We start from the raw sequence: 14,516 nt of genomic DNA, 5'->3' as shown, positions 1-14,516 counted from the left end.
TCTACACAAACAGGTTGGGTTTTCTCCCCAAACAATATAGACAATTTGTTATGATTTAGAAAAGTGTTATATGAGTACAAAACTTTTCATAATATATAGGAGAAATATTTTTATGAAATAGACTTTCACTTACCATTCCTTAAAAATAGGAAATCCTCACAAATTATTCGTAATATGTCAGATAGTTAGGCATTGTGGAAACACTTTTAAATAGCGCGGGAAAGTAATGACGTCATTGCCTGCTACGGGGTTTGCAAAGTTTAGTATAGGGAAGCCGCACCCTGCCCAGATAGTGGTTCTTGTCAATAGTAATTTAGATTACTTATTAGTGCATAAGACATTCTAGCATATTGTGTTTATATGAATTCGTAGCCATAACTTTATAATAGTTGTTTAAATGTGATTAGTGTTATTTCCAAAGAACAGTGCATTGATATTTTCGAACTAGTTAGTGACTGGTCTGCAACAACTTGCAACCGACGAAAAAGGAGCTGGCTGGATTACGGTCTGACGTGTTCGGGAATAGGAGGTAGGCCTAGGATAGGCCATTAGTGGATTATTTTACTACTTGAATTGCTTTTCTTGTTGTTAGATTCATGAAATAAATCTTACAACCTCTTAGTATTAGCCTTTATTTACTTAATGCGTAAGTTCACAAGGCTGGCTGGCCCTGCCAAGAGGCGTTGTCAAATGGCCTGTATGGGAGCTATATTGTAGGATAATTTATTATAAACGTATATCATTGTCTGATAAATTAAAATAATTAAGTAAAATAGCCTAGGACCTATTAGTTCAGCACATAAATGTAAGTAGATAGACCCAGCCTGTTCAAATAGCAAGACAATATCAAAACTAACTAGGCTAGTTTAGTCTTAACTACTGATTTTATCAGACCTAATTGACTAGGACCAAATAATGGTATTTCTGTTTAGATCACACAGGCTTTCTATAGATTAAAAAAATTAACTAGGCTAGTTTACAAGCACAAATATATGTGTTGGTATATGTAGTCTAAATATGGACCTATTTAGACTGATAGGACAGATCAACAGATCAAAGTAACATTGAAAGAATATTTAGCCTATTTAGCACATTTCAATAATCAACTCTGATAATCTGTACATTAGCCACAGCGATAAAAAACCACTTTTATTAATTTCTTTAAATAGCCTAGACCTAGTAGGGGTATGTTTCCATTTCCAGAAATAATTTTTAGGTGGTTACGATTCATAATTAGCCTATTGCTGTGCAATAACTGATAATGTTTGAAATTTTAGGTTATATCTCAAATAGTCAATCTAGGGGACCGACAGGAAATGGGGTTTCTTGGTTGGGGGGAGGGATAACAAGCTAAAGAGGGTGTAAGCATTGGTGGAGGAAATAATTGAGATACTAACATTCACGTGAAAAAAGTACAAGAAATTTTAGAGATCAGAGTAGAGCATCTGCATATAAGGGTAATTTAAGAGTGTTTCGGTACTTTCCCTCTTTTTCATCATTTTGCAACAGTTGCTACCTCTATGGTGAAGTTACCCATCATCTTATTAAGTTATTTTTTCCTGTTTCGTGATTAGTCAAATTTTGCTGCACAGTACATTTTAAAATAAACATTGTTCTTTTTGTTTTGTTATCGCCATTAACCTAGCCATTTTGTATTCGAGTTTTGTTGAGTTTGGTTAGAACAATGGAGTTACCTTCTAAAAGTGAAGTAGTTTTATCTACCAACTATATACTATGTAGTGCTCTATCAAGTTGTTTGATTGTGTTAGTATGAATAGTTCAGATATTTTGTCACTTTTAGTTTGACGTGCAATTTTACATTACTTTTTTTTCTACTCTCCTAGGCCTACCTTTATTATAAGTTGGAATTTTTATAAATAGTGTGAAATGGGTACACGAAGATGAATACTTTGTAGAGATTACGTTAGGGCCCCTGATGCAGTGCCGGAGTTAACCCATCATATGCGAATAATGCAGAAAACGTACAATACGTGCTAGCTTGGTTATTTAGAACATTGGGATTTGAAAGCCAACTTTACTCAATACTGTTACAATGAATATGACCTGTCACTTTTGGGAACAGATAAGAGCCTAAGTAAAGGATTTTATAGGTAGTTGAAACATATTAAATAATGAATAATAAGCTATTCACAAAAAGGATAAAACTCCAAATATTGCTAAAATGGCATAAATGAGTGTCCTGGTCTCTCTGAAAAATGGGACGTCTGGTCACTTTAACTATAACTAGTTCATTGTGTACAAAATAGGCTAATGTCAAAATAGGTAGAATACAATCAAAAAGACTTTTTATGAATTTTTTAAAAATAGTTTGCAAATCACTCAAAACAGCCTGCTAGTTAAAGGGTTAGCGTAAACTTCTTTTGTGTATAATTTAATATTTAATTACATTGTCTTGTAGGTCAAACAATCAACTTTTAATCCTGTTGTTGAAATGTCAATTTTATTAATATTGTTGGCTTCATCAACCATTTTTATATTCCACTTCCTCCACCTTTTACCATTTATATATATATATATATATATATATATATATATATATATATATATATACACACACATATATATATATACACACATTATATATAGATACAAAATAATTGAATCATAAAAAGTAAGGTCTCTGTGGTGTAATGGTAGCACATTCATTATGGGCAAGTAATATAAAATAAAACTTTTAAACCTCTTCATGGGACACGCTGTATATACAGGATATAGGATACAGGATATATATATATATATATATATATATATATATATATATATATATGAACATAGGATATAGGATTAATTCACTGCACGGTATACCTACCGTGATTCACTGAATTGATCTCAGAGGAGGTTGGCCACTTCTAAGACTACTTTACAGCTTATATATACTGGTATTGGCTTCTTTTGTCACTGGTCAACGTCTTGAAGCCAGTAATAAACAAAGTTTATCATACTTTAAAGTGACATTCATTTAGTTTTCGTAAGTGAACTGTAATTATTTAGCCTATTTTTATATGAATGAAAATCATACCTAATATATAAGTTTTTTGTTAATATAAATCAATGTTGATGGATAAGATCTTTCTAATATATATATATATATGTATGTATTGATCCAGATATTCTACTCCACCTGTCAAATTTTCAGTTTTATTGCAATTAGCAAGTGAATTATGAAAAAAAGTCAAATATAGAAATTTGGTTGTTTGATAAAATGTTGACTGTAGGCTATCACTTCACTAATTTTTGTGATAAATAAATAAATTGTTATACTGAACCTCTTAGATTGGTAGTTTGTGCAGCTCGGCATTTTGGCAGGGTCATCAATGTCACCGTCATTTTCATGTCCTTATGCCGGCGGTTGATGTTTTCAAACAGTGTTGTATTGTTAATCTTTTGTATGAAATTCAAAATACATCACACAGCGATGTTGAAGAATGGATGGGTCTTGGTGGAGCATAGATCTTGATGGAGCTAGTGAACTATTACGAGAAGAGTCAGTACTTAGCCTACGTATTATATTGACCACACCCCTACATTTCTCAAAACACAAAAATTCAACAAAAACTTTACAAAAAAAAAAAAACTAAACTTTATTGAAAAAAACACACAAAACTTGTTTTTCTTCTTGATCACACTCCGCCACCCAAAATGCGAGTGCCTCCGGCCAAAGGTGCAGCCGAAGCCGCGCTGATGTCAACGAAAGAAAAACATCATCGAGATAGTACCTATCAGTAAAATATCAAATTCTAGAGGGGCTGATCAGAAATATAAATTGAATTGTAATGGAAAGGCAATAAAAAACTGAATAAATTATGAATACCTCTATTATCGGAGTGGCTGGTCGCTGAACCTTGACCAGGGGGGAAGGGACAGGTATTGCAATAAGATAACACTGGATGTCTATTGTGGGCAGTTACCTTAACAACAACCATGCTTCTAAATTACCAAATATGTTGATGTTTTAAAATAATAATAGTGTGGTCGATATAATACGTAAGTACCGAAGAGTCCCTGCCATCAAAGATCAAGGGAGGGATTAGAAAAAAGGTGGCTCTGATAATAACTGGGAAATCGATCCATAAACAAAGAGGGTTATTCAGTGACAACATTAGCTACATGTGCATTGCAAAATTTAGAACAACAGGGTTCATTGGCCAATGGACTTTTATAAAGTAACATAGATATTTTCTGATGTTAAATTATTTTTATTTTTACAAAAGTTAAAAAGCTTATTGCCTATCAAACTAATTAGAAATATAATCTTTCTGTAACAAATATTTCTTTTCTTAACTTATTCTCATTTCATACAAAACATGCCACTTACACTATTAAAGATACATGTTTAGAATAACAGCTAAAAATTATATTTATTAAAACGTATATTTGTATAAAGAGCTAAAAAATCATTTATAAGATATAGTTTATATTTTATCTGTATACAAACTAATGAAAAATAGAGAAAACAAATTATAATTATAAATAAATACTAAATTCTATTTTAAATTGCTCTGAAACAAATACATACAAACTGTGTTACTAGGAGACTAGACATCATCAAGTTAGTAATTATCATTTGATTCACATCGTGTATGATCACAATATTCAAAAACAATCATAATACAGAGCTTTGTATAATGAAACTAAAACACTAACTTATAATACTAAACTTATTATTTGTAGACTAAATTATTACCAAACAGTAAGGATCGGGTTATTAAAAAACACAATAGAGCCCTAGCAGCCATATGTGAACAAACTTAATGACTTTTTTGGTCAAGGCTATGTTTGGTTATCTGCTTTTAATCAGCAACTTAACTTATATGTTCAAAAATATTTTGTTATTGAAAGTTAAGAATATCATTATGTAAAAAGAGGTTTTGAACTTTGGAATATGAACTTTATTGATTACAACAGAGTTCATCTTTTTGTGAAAAAACACATATACATATTGGTGAAATGACAGCAACCAATAAAATCGCCATTATAGACTGGCAGTCACAGATTTGGTGTAAAACATGTAATTTTATTATAATATGACAAAACTGTACATTACATAAATAAAAATCCTTGTATTTGTTCATTAAGGATAAGGAAATGAGTAGTCTACATTGTACTTAATCCTAAAAGGACTCGGTCCTTGTTTTTTACCTCCTGAAAGGAAGTGATGCCAGTGAGGAGGCCACTCGGTCCCTATCTACTATTTGTTATAGGTCGTACATACGTGCGTATTATAAATATATAGTGCGCAAGTATGGGACACCGACCATAGCGCTGCAGCGACGGAACTTCAAAACCCTATTTACTAAAAAAACACGCCTCTTATTTATATTTTGGATGATTATTTTTTCTAGTTCTATATTGATGATGCTATACATCTAAAAGGCAATAAACAATTTTGAATTATTAATTTATTTCTTGTGGGATTTGCTTGTGCTTAATATCTCTAAAATCGTTCCTCTATATATAAATGGTTTATTACAAAAAGCATGTTGAACTTTGTTTCAACAGTTCTGTTATGAAAAAATTGGTATGTAATTTACATGTAATCAGTATCACCTCGAAGACCGTTTGAAAAATAAAAATATGTATATAATGTTATTAGCATTTCAGAAAAAGGTTACGTTTTTCTCTAGATCCATAAATAATGGAGTTCTGAATTTTTAAAGTTCCATATTAAAGTTTTAAAATATTTCCCTTGAAATGAAAAGTATTTAAACTAATCTGCCCAATAAACTTAACTGAAATATTTATAAGATTTAGGTTTTTTTAGACAGTTATCATTTACATAACCTGCTTTATATAGAGAAACTTCATTCTTTGACTGCGTTATATAGTAAAATTTCTGTATAACATAACCAAATGTCTCTGGGGGTCAAGTTCGGTGAAGTTATACAGAAGTAATTGGTGGGTGCTACCATGAGGACAATTGCAATACAATAACTTGAGTAATGGGCATAACAGTTAAGAAATGACAAAACTGGATTTTTTTATTGGGTTTTTTTTTCAAACATCTTTTAATACTTTTCACTATCTCAGAGTATGAACATTGAAACAGTTGAAAGAGATAAGTTTTTAGTACATTGGACATTTAAAATAATGGATAGAAAATGCCATTGTTATTTTCAACATATTAATGGCCTTTCCCGTTTTACTAGTAACTACTTCCTTCCGAACACTAGAAAGAGGTCATTCCTGAGACCAAGTAGTCTAATCTTAAAACATTGTGTAACAAGGAATTGCAAAAATGACTATTACAAGATTATTATTACGATTGCCTATTGCACTAAGAAATACTTAAGTTTAATATTCCAAATTTAAACAGTTCTAACTTGCTTGCATTTACAATCCTTTGAATGAGTGATTGTTTTACCAACTTGATACTTGTGAAATAAACTAATAGAATCTGAGCAATTCTGTATGGCACGTAACTATTAAATCCAATATTAGAGTGCAGCAAAGAAGATGGTTGAGGGCATGGTTTCTAAGGTAAGAGCTGTTGTTATCTAGGTTCTATGTAAAAAAGGAGCCTGAAAAAACCTGTTTTGTTATAAAATCATTTCATTTTGCCGAAAACCAATATAATTATATCAATATTTTTATATAAACTTTGTATTACTAGTATTTACAGTATTTATTTTTATTTAAAACATGTTCTAACTTTCTTACTGTAATTGTTTTTATGTTATATTGCAAGACTAGGTTTGTATACAACATTAAAATTAAATATCCATATTTGTTATCAATTCACAATTTTATATTTTTCCAAAATAAATATGACATGAAAATAAATCAGATTTATACCAAGGATGTTTTAAAAGCCTTGCATTATTATATACTGATTTTAATATATATATATATATATATATATATATAAAATGATTATTGATTTATGATTTATTCTTATTTACTAACCCTCTTATTGCCAGACATGTGGTATAAATATCACATTCAACAGTATGTATGTATTTGACATGAAGAAACATTTATTTACACTTGGTATGTTTCTCAATGGTTGAACTAATTTCTAAAAATAATACTAAAAGCAATTCACACCACAAAGATAATTTATTTACAATATACAGGGTGTTCATTTTAAAACTTCAAACTCATATTAAAAGACTTAAAGCCTAAGTATAAAAATTCTGTAAACTAATTGGGAGTATATTACTAATTGGGGGAACAAAAAAAATTATTTTCAAAATGGGGGTGCTCACCCCCATTTCCCCCCCCCCCCCCCTGTACCCAAAGCCAACATTTTGAAATGGCAACTAGAATATACCTTGTGACACCTCAAATTGAAGCTCATAAAAAATGCTGTATTTTTGTAAAACAATTGAAATCGGCTAAGCCATTGGGTATCAGCAGCCAATAATGTAATTTCTTACATTACAATTAATTATTAGTCTACAAACTACTGTAATATTGCTAATAATCCAACACCATTACTTACTGAATGCAATGGTATTGCCAAAAAGCAAAAGGTTTTGTGTAATATTAACATAATTACTAATTTTGCTATCAGTATTTGTAAGTAAACAGGACAAGCAATCTTTATCTTTCTTATCCACAGTATTGTTGGAGACTGGTCCAGCAAGCGGCTATCTCTGGTCATGTTTCAACACACCAAACATTTGGGAATGCAGTTTCATTTGTTTAGTGATAGTGGTGCGTGTTGTATGTCTTGATTCACAAGGAATATGGTTTACAGTCTTCAAGAAAGAGTGGAGATTGATTTTATCTTTGGATCCGAGAATAAGTGTGTGAATAGAACTGCTAATGCACTCAACACACTACATCCTGGAAGGAATGTGTCACCTAGGTACATTATAGATTTAGTTACAAAATTTATTGAAAATAGTCAGTTAATAACAATTTGGCTGCTAATACCAAATGGCTTGGACAATTTCAATTTTTTTTACCAAAATACAGGGTTTTTTGTGATTGTTTCAATAATTAATAATTCTGTTGCTAAATATGATACAACGTAATAGCTTGTAAACAACCAACTGTAGCAACAATGAAACTCTGAAGAAAAACGGAAGAAACCCGCCAAGTAAATGTCATGATAACGATTCATAGACAATCAGTTTTTTTTATCTCTGTGTTACCTAGATACAGTATGCAAGATTTGATTGCATTTGGCTGAGAATTATAATCACGCAATAAGAAAAACCACACGTGCTCCTGAAGTGCACGTTGACACGGTTAGCGTTACTTTGTGCCATGCGATTGTGGCGCACATTAATAGGGAAGTAGGAACAAAAGAAGGAATTTTACATAAGCAGACATTTCTTAGGATTTGCTAATTTTTGTTTGCTGTAGGCTTTTGTAAGTTTATATTTTATATTAGAAACCTTAATACGCATGTGGAGTGCAAAAATATGTGTGAACATATTTTTAGAATATATTTATTATTAATATTAAACAAATTTCCCTTTATATTGAATGTTATAATATAACAAGAATCCCCAAAAATTCAAGTATGTTTGTTTTTTATGATAATTGTAAAATATTTTAATTACAAAGGAATGGAATGCCTCACAATATATCATGTTAGGTTTAATGATAGATTTCTGAATGAAGCTAAGTTGATTTTTCAATCCAAAGCTGTAAAACAAGTATATTATGAGATGTTTTTGCTTGGAGTCAGGCAATGTGGCAACACAGACGACGCACAACGCCGCTTTTGGCTGTACCGACTTCTTTGCTGCTCCAGGGTGTAATTTGAAGTGATATATTCATATTGAAGTAGTAACACTCATATCGCTTCCGAAGTAGCTTGTAGGAGCACTAGGTGCTCAGTTGCTCAGTTCACTTTTGAGAGATCTGTTAGAGTCTTTGTTAATTTCTTATCTTTGTCTGAATACAGTTTTTGCGTAATACTTGTTTAGTTAAAGTTTAGATAAGGGATAGATTGTTTTGCATATTGCTTCTTCTATCAACATAAACATAAAGTATAGATCAATACTATTACACAAACTTAGTTTCTATATTTTTTCATTATCATCATCATAGTTTATTAATTAACTTTGTATTAATATATTTAATGAATTAACTTTTCCATTTTATTAAACACCCAGCAGTTACCTTCTTTTCTCTTAGAACAAGAAGCTTATAAATTGTACTTAGTCCTGTAAGAACCTTTGTGCTGCTTCCGGAGTGACAGGATATTCAGGATGGGTAAGGTTAGGAAGTAGGGGCCGCCTCCTATCGAGATCCATGAGGAAGAATTAGGGCACTACATCTCAAAGTCATGTCTCCCCGGAAGAAGGGGAGGCTAGCTCCGAACCAGCCTCTCCAGTCAAAGTAGGCAGGGGGTGGCACACCCTTATTGAAGTTAGCAAGAACCTGTGAGGTTAGGGAACAAACCCTACCAACTCAAACAGTCATCTCTCACAGTAGACTAGACCTATTGAATTGCCCATGAACCCCAGAATCTTGACATTTGCGGTTAGTGATGTGCCGCTCCTGACATCCATAAGGTTGACCAAATTGAAGTGACACATCGGTTTTTTGCTGTGCTCAGTGTTGGGTTCAACTGGAAGGTATAAACCAGCCAGAAGTGATCCCTGCTGGGTAAGCAGTTACCCTTGGATTCACATGCAGTTTTGTAGGCTTTGCTCATATATGAGCACTAATGGTTCAAATGAATTATATTTCTGACGCCAATGTTGAGTTTGTCTTGTTGGCATGACCAAGAATATGTGTCAAAAAGTGTATATTTATGTAATTTACTCGGGTCTTAGTAGTTCATTTTGCCTTGTTTCTTGACCAAGAAAATATATATAATACATACACAGATCTGAGAACTACTTCTGTCAAAAGACAACTAAGATGGGTTTTATAAAGCCTTTAAATTTATACTAAAAGCTAGATAGTGATTTTGTCATTTATATCTGCATTGCAGTACTGACCAAACACTACATACTTTTGCTAAGGTGTACAGTTAAAAGTATATTTTTTCAAAATCTGGATATTTTTTACTCTATGCTCAGTAGCAGTTGCAGAAAAGGTTGAAATAAGAAATGTTGTTACTATCAAGCTTACTAAGTTTTTACATTAAAAATGTTAGCAAATTGAAAATAGTGTTTAAATTAATTAAACAAATTGTTGTGTTGGGACCTTCTAAATAAAATTAGGCATTTATATGATAATCACAAACCCTAAGAATGTAAAATTTCAGTATAATTGGTAGAATAGTTTACACGTGAAGATGTAACAAACAAAGCCACTCTGAGAGAATTAGTCAAAGTAAATAAAATTATAATCTTAACTAGACAAACATCAAGTTAGTTGTATCATTGAAAACGTTTGTCCCATTCAATCAAGTAAAAACTGCTTTGTGCTCATGCAATTGAAAGTCCAGTAAATTATTTTGGTTTTTAGTAGGCTACTTTACGTGTGACATCAAATATTGTTAGTTTTATTTATGTGAGTTTGATTGTTTGCCTTTTAAAATTGTGAACAACTTATCAGCACTATTCGAGAGAACTACATTGCTTATGATGTGTAGATATGACGATAGAGTGTGTCACCTTTCAAAAAGTAGGCCATTCATTTAATAGTACTCTTTCAGACCAATAAAATCAGACCTTCATTAAATAAGTCTTCGCTGTTTTGAAAAAAAAACAGCAGCACATTACCATTGCTAATGAGCTGTTGTACTCCATCCGCGATAACTCAAATTTGCTCCAGAGGCTCATAACCATTGACGAATTATGGGTTAATGGTTATGACATAGAAACCAAAGCTCAGTCATCCAGTTGAAGTTGCCACATGAGCCAAGGTGGAATAAAGCGCAGCAAGTTTGGTGAAATTTGAAAGTATTTCTTTCAGTTTTTTTTTCGACTGACGCATGGGCGTCATGAGTTTGTGGCACAGGATAGAACTGTCAATAAGGAATAATATTTACATGTTATGAGCAAATTGCATGAAGCAATCTGCCATAAACGCCCGGATTTGTGCAAGAAAAAAATTGGCTTTTGCACCACGATAAAGCCCCTCCCTGTTCACACGTTGTTACTTGTGTGCATTTTTATTGCAAAAAAAATAAACACTAATGATACTGTAGCCTCCATATTCCCCAGACCCGGGCCCTCTCTGACTCTCTTGTCTGGAAATTGAAGAGGCCTATGAAAGGACAAGAGATCAATCATACTCTGTGATTGATGGCATCGAGGGAGAAGCTGAACAAGATCACAAAAATGACTTTTTGAAGTGCTCCAGGGATTGGAAGAAACATTGGCACAAGTGTATATATAAACTTCAAGAAACCTTAGTCTTATAACACCTCAAGACTTCAGCTACCACCTACACGTGTCACCCCATATAGTTCCACATCTATTGACATGGTCTGTTCTAACAAACTTCCTACGGAACCAGTAGTCACTATCCTAAACACATTTATCTCTGACCAAACAGGGCAAATAGCCATATTACAGAACCTCAAAACTAAAACACCTGACCAAATAACATTAAACAGACATTTCAGCGACAAGAACCTCTCACTTCTTAATAACCTAGTGAAACAAAAAACATGGTGTGACGTGCTAACCCCCAGATCAGCGGAGGAATCCTATAACAAGTTTCTGAATATTTTGACATACCATATGGATAGCATGCCCTTACATCCGTACTCGCAAAAAGTTGAAAAAAAGACAACCTATAAAGAATGACCAAGAAACGATAGAAAAGCGCAACCAATATCTAGCGGCTCAAGAGGAATATCTACTGACTGGGACAGAAGAAAACAAAGCTAGAGCAACAGAGAAGAAGAAAATCTATGACCTTCACCTCAAGGCCCAAAGAAAACTTATGACATCTGAGTTCATAAATAAGTCTGAAAATAAAAGTAAAGCAATATGGAGTGTTATTAATAAAGAACGATGTAAAAACAACAACACCAATGAAACAATACATCTGAAATCCAATGACACACTAATATCGGCTCCCCTGAACGTAGCAACACACCTAAATGAATACTTTGTAAACATGGCCAACGAAACACTAGCACAAGCTGTCTACGATGGGAATCCTGTTACCCTAGATTACAGACTTCAAGTAAATGACTCTCTTATTCTTTGGCCAACATCTCAAAAGGAAGTGAAGACGACTATAAGAACATTGAAAACTAAAAACTCAGCTGGCTTTGATAACATTTCCACAAGATTATTAAAAACTTGCAGTGAGCCCCTATTAAACCCCCTAACTACTATAATCAACAACTCATTTGCAGAAGGAATTTTTCCATCAAAACTAAAACTGGCATAAATCTATCCGAAACTAAAATAAGGAGACCTCTACTTCCTTCAATTTCAAAAATCATAGAGAAAATTGTACTGTCTAGACTGTTAAATTTTTTTTTAAAACAACCTGTTCACTGATAATCAACATGGCTTTATAGAAGGTAAATGAACATCAACTGTCCTGGTTAGAATCATTGAGTATCTAATAAGAGCACTAGATAAGGGCAACACAACAACTGCTATCTTTCTAGACTTCACTAAAGCGTTTGATTGCCTTAGTCATGACAAACTCCACAAAAAACTAGAAAGCCGAGGGATCACAGGAAAAACTGCAGATTGGTTTCGGAGCTACTTATCAGGGAGAACTCAGTCAGTAGAAATAAAAAGTACAGACCAAGGAAAGAAAAAACTACTACCTCCAGACTTTTGCCTGTTAACAGAGATGTTCCGCAAGGATCAGTCCTAGGCCCTATCCTTTACATTATCTTTGTGAGTGACTTTACTGATTACTTAAAAAGGTATTGCTCCATGCTTAAGTATGCAGATGACACGACACTCCTGCTACAAAATAAACAACCTTCGACCTTGGAAATAGACACATACATTGCCATAAATATGGCAATAGAATACTGTCAAGCAAACAACCTGGTATTGAATCAAACAAAGACTCAGCAACTAATAATGGGAAGGAAGAAAGAAGAAGTGCTGGAATTACCGGACGCTGAAAGAATGGACAACGTAAATTATCATGGAATATTAATTGATGAATCTCTTTCTTGGAGTGACCATATCGACCAACTATGTGGGAAACTTAGCACAAGTTTTATATTTCCTAAGGCGCTTAAAACAAGTTACTAGCCCAGAAATAGTAAAATGTGCATACTATGCTCTCTTCGAGAGTCACCTGAAGTACGCAATAACTGTCTGGGGCAACTCCTTGTGTAGAGAATAAAAGCAAAAGATTAGCGTTAAAATGTGTTGCGTATAAGCTTATGCATTTTACATATACGATTTTTGTTTTTGTTTCTTTAAGAGAAAAGGTACTGTTTTGGGTACCAGTAAGATTAAACGCCGGGGCGGCAAATCACGAATTTGACGTTACCAACGTATTCTGCTCACCCTCCTGAACAAAAAATATATATTGTACTATGGGGTGCAAATGACAAATAACATGATTTTAGGGGGTATATTGATAAGTGGTAAAGTTTCTAATGTTTTAATGTTCAGTTTGTGTGCTGTGTCTGGATAATCTGTTTACTTGAATATTATCTGCGGCCGGGACTGATAGCAGCCTGATAGCATACCTGTTATCTGAGTTGTCCGGGGCATAGGTCAGTTCTACACAAGATATCGTGTTCAGTAGGTCGGATTGAGTGAGTGAGTTTACAATGATGAATCAACCATCCACTAGTTCAACCAACCCTAGTGAATTGTGTTTGTCGGAGTGTTTCGTAGGGCACGTAAAGAGCTTACGTTTTAACCGGAACGAAATTATCTCTTTTTTAATAGAACAGGGCATTTTTAAAAATGAGTGTATTTGTTCGTCGTGCGGTCGAGTGGTGTTTTTAAACCGGGAGACTGTGTCGTTTCGTTGTGATAGACCACTTTTTTGTTGCTGCTGTTTAGCTATATCCGCCAACACACTAATGGTAAGTGTTCTCTGTTAATATCCATCTATATATTTGAGTTTTTAATGATTTATTTAGTTTTTAAACTTTACATAATTGCCTTTGCATTACATTTCAATTTATATTTTTGATCAGCCCCTCTAGAATTTTATATTTTACTGATAGGTACTATCTCGAGGGATGTTTTTCTTTTATTGACATCAGCGCGGGGCAGCACCGAAGGTGCTGCCGAAGCCCGCGCTGATGGCCGGAGGCACTCGTAATTAATTTTTTTTCTCGAAATTAAGAAAAACATTATTAATTTTGATCAAAATTCTGCTCATTTCTGTAATTTCTCATTTACGTTTGCAAAGATGGCGGCGCAACCGATGACGTCATCACGAGGTTCAATCATTGGCCACAAAAGGTCACGTGACGCTAGACGTGGATGTAGAACATGGAGATATTACTGGAAAGTTATTTAATTTTTTATTTTCTAGAACTTCGTTATTTCTCATTTCCACCCCATCAAACCTTATACTTTTTTTTATATAGGACGATTCCAATAAGTTAAGAACGCAAAACTCGTATTTTTCCGCCCCGGCGGTTAATATGATAATTACCCTGTTTTGTTTAGCAAGGTTAAAAACAA

The 14,516-nt window shown here is 33.3% G+C and overlaps 1 protein-coding gene across 2 annotated transcripts in view; it reads left to right on the top strand.

Moving 5' to 3' along the window:
* The first annotated feature begins 293 nt into the window (after nt 1–293).
* Nucleotides 294–14,516, top strand: part of LOC124362269 (guanine nucleotide-binding protein G(I)/G(S)/G(T) subunit beta-1) — a 67,994-nt gene continuing 53,771 nt past the window's right edge. Inside the window, exon 1 of one of the 2 annotated variants that reach the window (XM_046816622.1) lies at nt 294–529. The gene's annotated coding sequence lies outside the window, so the exon portion shown is untranslated. The remainder of the gene's footprint in view (nt 530–14,516) is intronic. The other variant, XM_046816624.1, reaches the window with a different exon arrangement.

This window comes from Homalodisca vitripennis, chromosome 5 (assembly GCF_021130785.1).
Source record: "Homalodisca vitripennis isolate AUS2020 chromosome 5, UT_GWSS_2.1, whole genome shotgun sequence".
Classification (NCBI taxonomy): Eukaryota; Metazoa; Arthropoda; class Insecta; order Hemiptera; family Cicadellidae; genus Homalodisca; species Homalodisca vitripennis.
This window is presented reverse-complemented; position numbering and strand designations above follow the sequence as displayed.